The sequence below is a fragment of the Chaetodon trifascialis genome, chromosome 4, assembly GCF_039877785.1.
Source record: "Chaetodon trifascialis isolate fChaTrf1 chromosome 4, fChaTrf1.hap1, whole genome shotgun sequence".
Lineage (NCBI taxonomy): Eukaryota > Metazoa > Chordata > Actinopteri > Chaetodontiformes > Chaetodontidae > Chaetodon > Chaetodon trifascialis.
In genome coordinates, this window is record NC_092059.1 from 6,666,838 (window position 1) to 6,682,898 (window position 16,061).

A 16,061-nucleotide genomic window follows, 5' to 3' on the forward strand; every position below is an offset into this window, starting at 1 on the left:
AATTATGTGAGCCAAGCCTGGTTTGCATAAACACATTTCTTGATGATCAATTTCACATTGAGGAAGATAAAAACAAACAGTATGTAAACAGAACTGATGAAAGTGGGCTGGGTGGTTTAGGTAGGAAAAGTCATACTGAAAATACAAATGTGCTTTTTAACTTCCAGTAAAACTCAACTGAATTAACAAGCTTGGTAGCCCTGTGGTAAGTGACCAGCCGCTTTGACGTTTTGGTTGTTGTCTTCTGGGAAAAACAGTGCTCTTCCCTTAACGAATGTGTGGGCAATGACTTGCAACTTTTGGCTGAGCATATTTGGAAATGACACGAGTTGCGACGATTGTTTGTGGCAACTAAGAACGAAAACATGTACATCCGGAAAATGCTTCAAACGGATGTGGCAAAGTTAGGATATTTCAATAATCTTGATCTACGCATGGTGTGAATGAGTCCTGCAATATATTTCCATCTACAGTTTAATATAATGCATATGTGATTTTTGTTCATTCCTGCAGAGTTGGTCGGTGGGGGTTTTGCATGTCTCCCCGTGTGAGTGGTGACAGACAGGTTACTGGTGTTGTATGTCTCTGTGTTATGGCCTGGGGGAACTTCTGAACCTCAAAAATGAGGTGAAATGACTTGAAGGCAGTGTCGGGTGAACCTCATACTCCAAGGTGAGAGGGTGCATGGGAGCAGCAGCGCAGAGTGCTAATGTGTTTGGGTAGAAAGAGACATGGACCAGGAACCGGGTAGTTATCTGAAACCTACCTTCTGAAAACAGAGCTCCCTCCTGACATGTGAAACCTGAAAGTGCAGATTCAATTTAGGCCCAATCATATGAACGCTTGCACAGATGGAGAGTGAGAAAAAGAAAGAAAGAAGAGAGTTAGCATGAGTCAACCAGGGTGTTAAAGTTTCCACAACTACAGGCGGTACAACCTCCTCCAGTTAGTATTCTGTGTGTTGTTGCACGGTATGTCCATTTGGAGCAAACCCCTTCCTGATAAAGCTTGCTCAGACGTCTGGGTTTCGCCGTTCCGATGGAAAATCCTGAAGCTCGGGCTCTTCCACAGGCGCTCTTTCTTCCCGGCCTCAGAACTCCTCCCAGCTGCGCTCCACCTGACGGGTTTTCCTTCTCCTCAGCGTCCAGACGGACCACGCCAAGAGCCAGACTGGAGCACAAACACGGGCGGGAGAGTAAAGGTTGGCAGGTGTATAGAGAGACAGCAGGGTGGAGGGAAAGTGAAGGGAGAACAGGTTCGGTTAGGGCTGACTTGAATTGTACTCAAGTGTGGGAGGGGGTGGGACAGGTGGCGAAAAAGAGGAGAAGATGGAGAGAGAGAGGAGAGCGCTGAAGAAGCTGAAGCTGCTTGCTGTTGTGGGTATGAGGGAAAAGAGAGCGATGGAAACCCAGACACAAACATAAACACTGGCTAGCACTTCAATGATTCCTCTCTCTGGCTCCCTGCCTCCCCCCTCGCCTCCCACCCCCCTCACTAGCCATGCATAAACAAATATAACATGGAAAGCATCAGACAGGGCCCATACATCCCCGAGAAATGGCAGTCTGAAGTGAATGAGAAAAGAAAAAACCGTCATGGTGAGTTTTAACGTTTCCACACTATAAAAAGCGGTCTGGGTTCGACCCTCAGACTGTCACTGCCTCTCCTCCAACATCCAGATCACATCAGCTGTAAACTCAAGTGGCCAGGGAGCAACACCACCCTGTCAGACATCCATCTGTCCCTCTACAGTCATAAACCTGAAATAGAAAAGAGAAAAGAGCAAGACGGTCTCATATTCCACCTCAGTCATAGAGAGAGACACATACACACATACACACACACACACACACACACACACACACACACACACACACACACACTGAAAACTCTGAAAAAAAGGACCTCTGAGGGTCATCATGAGGGAGGCAAGTCTGACAGAAGAGTGTGACTGACAGAAACCAGGCACAGACAACTGACAATAACCATGTGCTCTGCCACACGTACGCATAAACCGTTCAAAAACAACGTAAACACACACACACACACACACACACACACACACACACACACACACACACACACACATCGGGTGCACGACTCTCCCTTTCGAAGACACAGTGTCACAGATTACTGCGGCTCCTCGGTCTGGCTGGTAATGACATCATGCCTGGGTCTGCTCCCAGAGATCCCTGCTGCTGGCACACGGCCAGCCCTACATCTGCAACGAGCCCGACGCACACAAACACACAGATGCGCGCACGCCACGACGTTAAGGCCGCAGCCAGTCGCTCCCTCTCTCGCATTGTCTCTCGCTTTGTCTCTCGCTGTGAGAATAAAGCGAAGACGGTTCCAGTCGCGGAAAACAGCTGCACGCTCACCCGCACTTTACAGCCATGGTGAAATAAAATGAACACTTTCAGGCCTCAAATAAAGTTATTATCTCACTCAACACATAGACGGAGCCGCAGCCTCATTAAAAGCAACAAGCTGACTGAGCTGCAAGTGGAAGAGAAATAGTTTTTTTCAATTGCCTTCAAGCTTGACTTTACTTGTCTCCAAGTGCAGTTTGGACCGTCGTGCACAGAAGATGACAACAACATATATCAACAATGGAAAAAGTGTGAAGCCGCGTGAATGTAAATGTTTAAGAGCGTAAGCTAAACTGTATATTAACGGAATGGTTTGGCCTTTTGGGAAATACGTTCATTTCCTTTCTTGCCAAGAGTTAGATGAGAAGATTGGTTCCACCCTCATGTCCACACGATAAATCTGATGCTACACACAGCAGCATGTTAGCTGTGTTTAGCATGAAGACTGAAAACAGGCTGACAGCTAGCCTTACTCAAAGGAAACAAAGTGCACCTCCCAGCACCTCTGAAGCTCATTAATTGACACGCTGCATCTCGTTTGTTTAATCCTACAAAAAACAGAGTAAAAAAATTTACGAGGGCCTCGCTGTCGCAGTGAAATTTCAGGCCGACCAGCGGAGGCTCCAAGAAGTCACTGCTTCTGGCCAAGAAATAGTCCAGCACATATCTCAAAAACAAGATATACATGTTAATTATGAGCTTTAAACGTGCTGGTCAATGGATTTTGTTACATCTGGAGCCAGCTGTTTTCGCTTGTCTTCATCTGGAGCTAAGCTAACCCACATCTGGCTATAGCATCAGATTTAGCATGATGATATCAATCTTCTCATCCGACTCTTAAATCTCAAAATGACAACTCATTCCTTTAAACCATAAAGACTTAAATGTGATCTAACACCGCATTTAAAATCGGTTAATTTGGATTTTATCAGAAGGATTAAACGCATTTGCTTTGAAGAAGTTTTTGCTTTGTTGATCTCTTCTCTTCACTGTCTTTTGTTGCACAGCACTAGACATAATTTATCTTTATTTGTAGGTGGGTGTCAGTATATTGAGTCTATATTGTAACCAGAGTTGATCCGTGAAGCCAAAGTATTTGAGTAACGCTCACAAACACTCTGCGTCTTTGCTGCCAAGCCAGTCTGAGGGGTTTGAATGTGAGCTGCTTGCACAAATCAACTTTAACGGCTGCTTTAAAGGCCAACAGTACTTATGATAGTGATCAGTAAAGCTGCGGTCATGCAACAAAAGCAATGCCGGGCTGAAACAGGCAGGATGGGGACAGAGATGTGGAATAGAAATGAGAGTCCAATGCTAACACGGTTTGTAATCCTGACCTGCTGATCTTCAATCGTATGCCTCCTGCCTCCAGGGAAGAAGTCTTCCCACCCAATAATTTAGTGTCCATGTGTTCTTCGGCAACAAAAAGGAGCAGTGAACCACACAGATACATGGTTCACACACAGTGGAAGTGTATCAGACGCTCTGCATGGGGCCCGATTTGTACAATACCACACGGACAGACATAACAAACATTCAGTGTGTGTCTCGCATGTGCGTTCTGTTTCAAGCTGTCGCTGTCGAGTGTGCATCCTTGTCTGTGTGTGTGTGAGTTTGTCCACGCATGTGCGCAAGCATGTCGGCGCTGGTGTGAGAGGACCATACCGCTCGAGTTGACCTATGCCAGCTGCTTAGAGCTGATGGAGTGAGCCACACACATGCTGAACTGTGACCTTAAGAGAAAGGAGAGGAGACGAGGGAGCGAGGGAAGGAAGAGGAAAAGGGAGCAGCACACCGGCTTTCCTCTCATAAAGGTCAGTTTGATCTTAAGCTGCTGCAGACATTGATACACATCAAACCCTTTAAGACTGAGCTTTACATCCAAGGCTCACTTAAAAGTAGCAGATCACCATGAATTTTGGTCCCTGTGCACCAAAAAGTTGTTCATTTCCCACTCAAAGATGACACTGATCACCACAATTTAGTCAAATCGGTTCTTGTGACAGTGCCACAGAAAGACTCTAGCGATACGTGGTTTGCTGATGCAAACGAAACACTGCTTACTGCTGGAACATGAGGTCACAGGAAGCAGGAAACAAGATGTATTTGTCACTGCAGTTAGAACTAATCATTCATTCTTCAACTATAAAACAAGATATTGGTCATTTTGCTCATTTTTTGACTGTGGATCAGTTGTGTGATAAAGTTGGAGACACAACGGTAACAAACAAACTGTTGTTGTGTGGGAAAGTACTTGCAGCATGTGTATCATGAAATCAGATTCCAGCTGGTCATGGCGTGATGGAAAAAGGCCAATAATTGACTAAATTCTGTCTTAAAACAATCTGACTTTGTTGGGTTGCTATGTAAAAAGATGCACCAGTTGCTCTTTTGATGTAGTTTGGACAGAGAAGCTGCTGAAGGACTATCACCTTAATATATAACGCTGCAAAACTAAAACCAAAACATACATATTGATACTGATGCACTCATTATTCCTCGTCGGCTGTTCCCATTCTTCCACATTAGATGAAGCTGGATGGTCCTCGTGCACGCAGAAGGTAAGTGGGCTTGAATCTCTTGACTGTCGACACAGAGCGTATAGCGAATGTAAGTATATACAGTCTATTTTTACATCAAGAGGACTGTGGTGTTCCAGCTCCTAAAGCCCATAAAGGCCTCACACAGAGAAAGACACCATCTCCCTCCATGCACACACACACACGCATGCACGCACACACACAGTCTCACCACCCACTGCTTGGTGTTTGTTTAATATGGCATTTCAGTATGAGAACAGTATATCCTGCTCCCGTCTTTATAAGGGCACAGCTAATGCAATACTGAGACAACCCCTCCTCCCAACCATTCGCAATTACACTCACACACACACACGCACACACACACACACACACACACACACTTGTTAGTCCCGTGCCAACGGCTGCTGCCTCTTGGCACGGCCCAAACTTAATGTTGCACCAACTGAGAAATGGCATCTGCTTCATCTCTCTTTTCACCCAACCGCTCTGTTCCTCCAAACTCTCAACACGTCCACGTCTCGTCCAAAAATGCACATATGCTGACACAGACACTCACACGCATGCACGTGCACGCAGCCGCAGCACACAAACACACACACGCACACACACATTATTGGGGCTGGCACCAGTGCTGGAATCTTGTCTGTCTGTCTGCGATGGTGAGAAGCAAACAGAGAAGCGCTGAAAGAACAGATTTAGACTTTTGTGCTGTCGGCATAAGTAGGCCAACTCTTCGAAAGACAAATCCCTGCTTACCGTTGGCCTGGAGTTGTCACTGTGGAGCAAATAAATGCTGGAAAACCGAGCTGAGGAAGGAGCGATTTTGCGATCATCTGCTTGGAACCCTTGCGCAGACAGTTCACTTGGCCAGCTCGTCCCCGCAGAATGCCACGGGTCGTTTTTCAAATAATCCTGAGCGGCTGCTAAATTCAACTCAAACAAATCGTGTCAAACACTGATATACTACTGATATTCTTAACAGACATTAAGATGTGAGCGTTGGCAGCAGATGTGTACTATATTTGGTTGACTCTGTAATTTAAAAACAGGGAGACAGAAGTTTATCTTAACTTTACAGACACATTGCTGACCGTCATGAAAGGAAATCTTTGAATAATCTTCCTCTTTTTAGCTGGGCTAGCAGCCGCTAAGAATGTCTGTCCGTTAGTCAGCTGGTCGGCAAATGATGGATTGCTGTGAAATTTTGTACAGACATTCATGGTCCCCAGAGGATGAATACGAATAACTCAGGTGGCTGCTTAGCTAATAACTTTCCTATTAGCTTCAGCTGTGCTTAGTGAGTACTACAGATTTTCATGTTAGCATGCTAACATGAAATCAAAATGGCAAAAATCATGCAAACATTCTCATTGTGAGCATGTTAGCATGCTAATGTTAGCATTTAGTGCAAAGCATTGCAGCTACACAGAGCCGCTAGCATGGCTGTAAACTCTTGTTTTTATGTTGGTTTCATGTGTCTGGCAAATAAATATTGCTGATAGTTAACCATTGACAGGAAGAGGCCACTGATCCCATAATTAGGCAGTTTTATCTTTTCTTTTTCAGCTTTTGGCTGAAGCTACATTTTTACTGGACAGACCAAAACTCCTGCTTCTACACTTAGACAAGATATCAAAGTAAAGAAAAGTAATTTACTTGTCTTGCACAAACAGTAGGAGCTGTACAGTCTGTAACAGCAAACGGAAATCAGGAAGGAAACAAAGCTGCATTGTGCATCTAGCTCAGAAGTACGGCAAGCTGATAATTTGTTAAAATACAAAGAAAAAAAAAAACCTTTCTATGTTTTCCTGGAAGATGGTTGCAGTGGTTATTTTATAAATACCTAATACAGATATGACAGCAGTGACTCTTGTGATTCTTGCCCATCTGAACAACATGATAACAAACATGATTACTCATGTGAAAGTGTTGACTGGGAGTCAACCATTTTTGTTTTGTCAGGGCTGCTGCTTTTGGCCGCTGTCCCGTTGCATCCTACGCAGTCTGCACACACAGAAAAAGAAAATACAGAAAACACAGCACATTCAGACAGAGACACACTGGGGCAGAGGTGACGTCTGAAGCCGAATAAAGTAACAGCAGCTTTGAGGAAGAGAGAGTGGATGAAGCAGAAACTTTTTACAGTGAGAGGAGCCAGACAGAAAGCAAATGTCCAGCGAAGCATACAAAACAGAGTCGGATGCCTCTGATTTTGCATATGGAAGTGAAAACGAGTTAATCTCAAACACAGAGGAAGAGGAAAGTGCTGTATGTAGAGCTGAAGGCGCTGTTGTTCCTTCTTTTTTACAGAGCTTACTGTCTTTATGAGCAGATAAAGACAGACTGAAGGGGGGGACCCTGTTTGATAGAGAGAGACAGTGTGGAGAGGGGAGATAACGCCACTGCTTCTTCGGTTTCTACAGACGACCGCAGCCATGCAGCCCCGAAAACTGACAGATTCAAACACAGATTTCTGTTGAAGCCCACAAGAGAAATTGCATGCAGATTTCTGAGTAGAACACACATTCAGCTGAGATTTACTGGCCAAACAATTGCATGAATAGGCCTCATTGTGCTTCAACAACATCCAAAACTGTACAAAATGCCAAAACTGAAAGGGCATCCCAGCAGCTTAGCGATTGTCATGCTATACTTAGTTTCTCTGACAAATCATAAACAATCCGGGCTTACAGCTGACTCGTCTAATGCGAAGGCACACTACGCTACGCTAACGTCCCACAAATGCTGGCAAGGCGATTACCGTCCTCTGAGGGCTTGCAGGAAGACAAACGCCCTCACAATGGGACACGTCACAAGCCTAAGCGGGGCTAAGCCACATGGCATTTCTCAGATATTTCAAGTCAAGTTTAATGCAAATTCCTGTTGGCAAGATGTTTGTTCAGTCTATTTTTACCAGCACTGAGGGACTGATCTTTGTTTACGTCACGCTGTATAATCTCGCCCTGCTTCAGGGGGCTTTCTTGTGGCCAAACCTCTCTAGCCAAAATTGTTCTCTTTGAAATATCATTTATACAGAACGTGTTAGAAAAACTGCTGTAGATCTTCCAATTTCTCTGACGCTTCAGCCACATCAATCCAGAAATATTTATTTTACAAGGTAGCTTGTTTTTTATGTAACTCAGCACAGTGTAATTCCCTTGGGGGCAATCTGTTTCATTTGTAAATGATGTGAAATATACAGAAAAAGTTTTATACTATCCAGAAAGCTTTGTCTTTGGAGGAACTCAGAACGAAAGCCTGGGATATTCAAGCTCTGCGCTGCACAGTGTAAAATAACTTTTAAAGTTCCCCAAATTAACATTAGGATTAAGAGGTCACACAGTACAGCATGTAAATACTGTACGGAGCTCGGAGACGTACAAAGAATATCTAAAGTGGATTAACGTGCCCTGCAATTACGATACTTCGGCTAATCCAAACAGCCATGTTCAGCTCTGTTCTGTTGAGCCTCTCAGCGCAGACTATGGTTCAAACAAAAATACCGGAGATTTTGGTGGAGTTCCTACATACGTCACGATAAGGATCATGTTCGTCTCCTCTGATTTACTCCTAAAACCTCCATTTGTTTATAATAATCCATCCATGTGATGTATTCAGGCCGCTAAACTGTCCAGTTCTGTGTCTTTGGGGCTAAATGGGGTAATTTGTTATGTTTTAATAAAGCGTGTGTTTTTCTTGGGTCAGATTGTCAAGGAGCAAATTGCTTTCTAATCACATCACACATGGAAAGTCCATATGATGGCGGACAGAGCCGAGCGCCGCATCACTGCTGACCCAGTGCGCTACGTGAGCCCCCGCTCCAACACTCACACGAGTCCACATGCAAGTATTAGCACAGCTCTGTTTTCATTGCAAAGCAAAACATGTCACTTCATTTGCCCCAGTTTAGCCTCTAATCACAGTGACGGACAGGAGAGAGGGAGGCTCTGTGACGGTCAGCAGCTTGAAACAAGTGGACTCTCTACACCCTTCAATATTCAGGGCTTGGAGTCATGAAACAACTGGTTTACATCCAACACATACACAGATACAAGCGGACATTATTTATTGGGTATTACGAGGAGTTCAGAGGAAAGTTCTACCACACAGTAGAGTAAAAGGTTGCCAAAATAAAGACACAGAATAACATTAACAGGGAACAAGTTGTGCCCATTCTGCTGAACAATGCTCCGCAAACGTGCATTAATAGCAGCACAAACAGTAAAAGCAGTCTTCAGGAAAGAGGCAGGCAGCAGAAGGGGGCCTGCGTGGCCATTCAAACAAGCAGCATGTGGCTGTGGGCCTAGAACAGCCAGCAGTACATTTCCATAACAGGAAAGGTCAGTGTTGTGGCTCCAGGGGCTTTAGAGACGCTAACACAATCCATTCTGGGAGCTCTCTGCTCGGCCGCTCTACCTGTTGACTGAACTCCATTTGGTGCTAAAGTCTAATATTACACACTGTATTGTATATCGTCACTCTAAGCGGGACTAATTTTTGCTATATTATATATAGCACAAATGATTCTTTGGGGATTTTGCCTTCCAAGAGACATTCTAAAGTTGCTGTATCTTCAAAACGAAACGGTTTTTATAATAAACCTGAATACCAGATTATAACACAAGATTGTACACTGGGTTTGTAAATAAATCTGAGACATTCAGAGTTTTAATAAGACTGCTGTAGTACTGTACTGGAGTACAATTTTTGGGTGCTTGTACACTATGAAAAGGTTGATTCTTCTACTTTATTTTTGTGATACTTCTGTATTCACTTTACACACTTCTGAAGTTTTACTTGAGCAAAACTTTTGGAATTTTTTAAAATTATATTGCTATTACTATTATTAAGAGTAGTCATAGTTTTTCCACCACTGGGAGATGAGACTGCAAACATAATCTGGGACAATATCCCCCACACACAGGTACTAAACATATTGTCTACAAATATGATCGGCACAGACTCCAGAGCGATAATTCAACCATATAAGACATCAATAAACTTAAATTACATGTCTTCTCCTCTCCCCCAAGAATAAATATTCTTTATTTTAGATTCTGTGGTCCAGTTTGTGTAATAAAAAGACAGAAACAGACAGTGTGTAAGTGTTGTGTATGTGTAGCTGTGGTTAGCTGTGCACTCTGACGTACAGTGTTTGAAGCTGTGTTCCATGCAAAACAACGGTGGAGGAAGTTGAAACGGCTTCTGGTCTTTCTCTTGGACCAGGCCTCGGGGCCTCAGGGGGGCCATAGGAATAAAACAGTCCTTAGCACAGCCTCATATACCTCAACACCTGCAGCACACAAAAGCCCTCTGTGAGAGAAACAGTCCCTCAAAAGTCAGAAACGCTCATGTGCGACAAGGAAACGGGCGATGTTGGCGAACAGTGTGTCTTTGGTAATAAGAAAGAACACAGAGGTGTTTTTTTTATGCTATAGTGGATTAAATCTTATGGACTGGCAGTGAGTAAATGACAGCTTTACTTGAGTATACCTGCTGTTTTAGATTTACCTCCCTGTTCTCAGGGATTATTTTCTACTGAACTGAAATTTTGCTTTTGATCAAAAATGTCTCAAAATCTTAAAACTGCACAACAATTGTGTTTTTAATTATTACTCTTCAAGCTTTATCACAGAAATAAATAAAATCCAAACACCTCACTTATGCTTCGCGGTCCCGTCAGACCCCCTCTTCACCCAGCACACAGTATTTTCCCATGGGGTCCAGCGCTCTCAGCACTGAGAACGAAATAATATTGACATTGGAGCGGCTGAAAAGACACAACATAGCTAATAGATATAATTATCTGACATAATTATCTCCAATAATAACAACAGATAATACCCCTCTGTCTGAGCGCATGTTTGTTGTTGTGTCTGAAGGGATCCTCCCTGGAAAGATGGGCAGTGCCCCTCCGCCCAGCCTGGCCTCACCTTGGCGGGTGTGGGAGAGTCAGATTGCAGCCTGTCAGGAACAGGTAAGGCTGAGGTTTGAGGCCGCCTGCTGCGTGGGTGAATTCACGTTTGGCATGAGCATCTGTCGAGTCTGCTCTGTGGAAACTGCGGAGCGTTCACCTTGTCAGAGCAAACCTAGGAAACCCAAAACAAAAACAGCAGCGGGTGAAAGTGGGCATAACCCTCCGCACGGCGAGATTGTAATGAATTTAGCCGAACTCATTAATTTAAAGAAATTGTTATGACAGCGCCGGAGTCCAGAGAGTGATTTCTCTGTCTGCTCCGGCAGACTCAAGTCCATTTACCTAATTAAAAAAACAAACCAGCGCTCTCTGTGACTCTTGTGTTTACTGCTGTGTGATGGAGGGCATAAAACACAAGAAGCTGTAGAAATGCAAATAGAAAACAGAGTGACATAGAAAAGCTGGAGGAAAAGGAGGCAGAGGACAAAGAAAGGAGAGATGAACCGATGAGAGAGGAGCTGCTGATGAAGGCCTGCGAAGAGGCTGAGCTTCGTTTGTCAACTTAACAATTTGCATTTGGTGTTAAGGGAATAGTGTGACATTTTGGGAAATATATTGTCGATAGTGACGTGAAAAGCTTGATACTCTCATGTGTTTATGGAGAAGCTTAGCTTAGCATGGACTTGAAGAAAAGGGAGACAGCTAGCCTGGATTCATCAAAAGGCAACAAAATCTGCTTCCAGCACCTCTAAAGCTCACTAACTAACAGGTTATGTCTTGTCTCATTCATTAATTCAGTGTAAAAATGTTTTTTTTTACTCTATTTCTTACTGGTCCCAGCACATAACCTCCCAATAAAATGGCAAATATTATAAATATTCTTGTTTTCTCCCCCTATTTCATAACTTCATGCTAAGATAAGCTAACTGCCTGCTAGTTCCAGTTTCATATTTAGCACAGACTGCTATTAATCATCTCATCTAACACCAAAGTGAGTAAGCACATTTCCCCAAATATAAATTTTGTTTGTACCGGCGTAAACTGACCTAAGCACGTGGCTGCTACTTTTTGTCTTACTCAAAGTTTGTCTGCTTGCATATTTAAGTGTCGTGAGATCGGTTTCTTGGAGTCATAAAATGCTTTTGATGTAAATGTTAATCATGTGCTCGATGTATGATTCAGCCACCGTTAGAAAGGTTAGAAAGAAGAAGAATGGGATGCAGAGGAGGAGGAGAAAAGCAGCAACTCCTGCGAGAAGTGGAGTGAAAAGAGATGAGAGTGAAGGACAGGATGGTGCTGAGAGAACGTAGTGAGAGTGGAGGATGAGGGAGGAAAGTGAAACGAGGCTGTGCGATGAGGTGGAGGCAGAGGGGGGAGGAGGCGGAGGACCGGCTGATGATGCAGCAGTAAGTACAGCGGTGGATGAAAGCTGCAGGGGAGATGATCTGAGCGTATCTTTGTTCCCGTAAGAGGCTCACGGCATCGCCTGATGACTCACCTGCTGTAGGACTGCATCACCCACAGTATGAGATCATCAGGTTAATCTCACCCCCAACAGACACAGCAGCACAGACTGACAGACAGACAGAGTGAAAACAACCGACACACACTCAGGAAAAGCATTATCGTCTTAACATGCTGATCCGCTTGGGCAGCATCAACCCATTATCATAATATCAGCCACACTAAACATCACCTGCATCAATTATTAAAGCTCAATAATAGACAGTGATAGCTAACACCAGCCTCACCTTAATTCACTTTAATATGTTGACGTCCATTATTATATAAATGGATCAGAGAGAGAGAGAGAGAGAGAGAGAGAGAGAGAGAGAGAGAGAGAGAGATAGAGAGAGAGAGAGAGAAATCTTTATATCTGACTTGGCCTTGAGAGAATCTGCTCTGCCAAACCTAATACTATTTTCCACCATATTTTATACCGACTGTCAATATCAGCACACACACCCATGTATGTATAAATCTCACAGCGCAGTTCAAGATGTGCTCACTTGTCCTTGAGTTCTGGAAGGAACAATGAAGAGCTAGACATCTAATTTGGTCCTGAAGATTAACCCCAACGTGGAAGCAAGGGTAGGAGAGGCAAGGATAAGAAAGACAAAGTATATTTTGAACAGCTTTCAGCCTTCATGTTGGTCACAGCAGGATCCTCGAAACAGTGAAAATGATCAGGGTCAGAAGTCTAATAGGATTTATACCACAAACTACATTTAAGGCAGTAAGATGAATAATTCATTCGTTCAATCTGGGTTTCTGCTGATCTGTAAGAGTTAGAGAGCAGCACACAGCGCGTCGACTACTTAAGCTGCGGCCCAAACGACACTTTAGTGCTGTGGGACGAGCGTTGGGTTACATAGCAGAGGAGACGCTCACTTCAATTACGTTAGAGGCAAAGAAAGAGGGATTGAGATGAAGGGAGATGGAGAAGGAGAGAGAGAGGAAAGCAGGTATAAAACTGAAATACATTGCAGTTTAATAAAATGAATCATTGCCAGATGTCTCTCTGATTGATGGAGGACACAACAGAGCTGTTCTGTTTTTTATTACGCTCACTGCAGTGATGTTGGCCTACGTTTGCTCACAGCGGGCCAGTGTTTGGAGGACTGCATCAGAGGAGTGACTCTCTATTATTGATGCTCTGAAAAGAGGAGAGTGGGCGCCCTGAAACCAACACTGGCTACGTGTGTTTCAGTAAGCTTCAAAGAATTCTGTGTACTCATCACCTGTTTTTACCTCGAACCAGGAGACAGTTTTTCATCATGCTCATTCTGGTAGAGAAACATTTTGGAGATGAGGGCAACCGCAGCAACATGGCTTCCTTTTAAAAACACAGAAGTCCTGCCCGGTCCTGTTTCTGGGGCCACTGGCCTGAAAACACCGACCCACAAACCCAGAGCACAACCCACCCGGAACTAAAGCAAACATCAGATTCCCACCGGGGACATAAAAACTAACGTGTGGACGTCCTCCAGGGAACGCAAACCGACGTGCGTGCATGGAAAGTATTCAACGTCTTTTCATGCCGAGTGCATTTTTCATCCTCCGCTACAAAGCCTGAAGGCGCTGCACTCGGAGAAGGCCCATAAAGTCCATCAACGAACTGTGCAGTTATGGTTGCAATGTGTTTATTTAGTCACACTCCCAGAATGCACAGGGCTTTGAATGCTGCTCGACCAGCCTTAGAATGAACTGTGTCGACTGGCTATGAGCAAGGTTCAGGGCCGAGCACCAGACTTCCCATGAAGCCGAATAAAGTTCACGTCTGCACAGCCTTCAAGCCCCTGTTACTAACATCTTACTCAACATTGTAACTGATATGAAAATGGCGGTTATGTCAAATCCCATGACGTTTTAGCTTTCAATCTAAACATTGAGTTTGAATGTGAAAGTTTTTAAACTTATTATTATCTATCTTACTTCGGTCATTCATCGTGTTTACACTGAGTATTTAAACATTAAAGTACTCTGCACTGGTACAATGGTGGCGGAGTCCGCCACCACCAGTGACGCTCTGAGGAGGGCATCAGACTCTTTGATCTATCTCCAGGTGTACAGTGACACCTGGACAATGGCTGAATTTCCATACTAAGGTCACATGATGACAAATGAGAACTCCATCCGCTGAGATGTGGGCGAAAGCTCCCAAAAAGCATGAAAGTGGACCTTGAGTTAAATTATGAAGGACGAAGGATTTTAACCTCTTCATCTCTGGTGTATTGGTGCGTGTTTGTCTGTTTTACTTTTACATATACAGTATATATGACGCATGCTATGTATGAGTTTATATCCATATCTCATTTTATTTATATTTATATCAATGTAAAGATGGCAAAACAGTCTCATGTTTTGTTCAAAAAAGATATTCTAATCGCATTATGAATCTGCCGTCTTTGGGCTTCTTGGGGCTTTTCATTGAAATATGAGAGTGAGAGCAGTCAGACTTGCTTTAAAACCAGCATGAGTAAAACATCTTTGACCACAAAATACTACACAAACACTTGAAACTGGACTGATCGTACCCTCTCGATCCCACACCTACATATAACCACTGAATGGTTAGTCACTCACCACAGTGGCCTCGGCCTACAGACCAGCGTATACCATTCAAGAGGAAGTCGGTCTGCATTAAGCTTCAACTCAGAGCTTAATTAGGCTATAAATCAAAAACTACTACAAACAGGTTTTCTAAGAAAGACAACTGATCAAATCCCCCTGACTTTCTGTGAGCTGTAAATGACGGTCTGGCTGTTTTGGTGTGTGAGCTTGTGCATTTGTGTGTGACTGAGTGGGCGTGAGACAGCTGGCCCAAAAAGTCCAGCAACAGAAGACGAGCGCGAATTACCCTGGTTTAGACTACGATCAGTCACACTAACTCAACACTCCCTGCACCTTTGACATGTAAACACATAGCTTTGTTTCAGCAAAATCCTCGTTTCATCCCAGCTGCCAACGCTTAAACACAGACAGACGTCTGAAGGGCATTTAGCTCTTTGTTTCCACTGTCATGGTCGACCGACTGTGTTTCAAATAGCAGGATGCGCATTTTTCATTTTAATTCTGTGTATAAAACTGCAATTTTTGAATGTCAAAATCCCACAATGTGATGCATTAATGTCACACAGTGCACAACAGTCTCAGCTGCTGTATGCTTTAATCAGCATTAAGGACAAAGACGGCCGGCACGGCTTCACGCACACAGACGTAACTTCTGGGAATCGTTCTCAAGCAGCACAGTGCGTTTCCAGTCAGTCATGTGACCAGCTCTGCTCAGGGATCTCCAGATGGTCATGTGACACGCTGACCGCTCTCTCGCTCACTCTCTTTCTCCTGGTCTCACTTTCTTTTTCCCCTCAGCCCACCCTGCTGATTTTAACACCGCTGCCCACCCCGCTGCCTCAACAACAAATTTCCCCTCAGCTCCTCCCGTCTAATGGGGTAAAATCCCCTCTGTCCTCCCTCTTCATCCCTCTCCCTCCACCTCCTCCTCCTCTTCGGGGACTTAATCCACTGTCTGTCCCTGCTGGCTCTTTGAATTATTCAGTGGAGCGCTGCTGCTCGCCACAAAGACCCATCTCTGAGACACTGAGACAGAAAGAGGGCAAGTAGCCGATAGACAGCGTGATGGCAGAGGGGGGGGGGTGGGAGTGGGGGGGGTGATGGAGTGATGGCAGCAGATGTCTGACTGGGAGCTTCCCAGGAAACCCCACACTT

At 44.3% G+C, this 16,061-nt stretch overlaps 1 protein-coding gene across 1 annotated transcript in view; it reads right to left on the reverse strand.

Moving 5' to 3' along the window:
• Positions 1–1,844: 1,844 nt before the first annotated feature.
• Positions 1,845–16,061, reverse strand: part of ralgps2 (Ral GEF with PH domain and SH3 binding motif 2) — a 188,538-nt gene continuing 174,321 nt past the window's right edge. Inside the window, exon 22 of the transcript XR_011602106.1 lies at positions 1,845–1,889. The gene's annotated coding sequence lies outside the window, so the exon portion shown is untranslated. The remainder of the gene's footprint in view (positions 1,890–16,061) is intronic.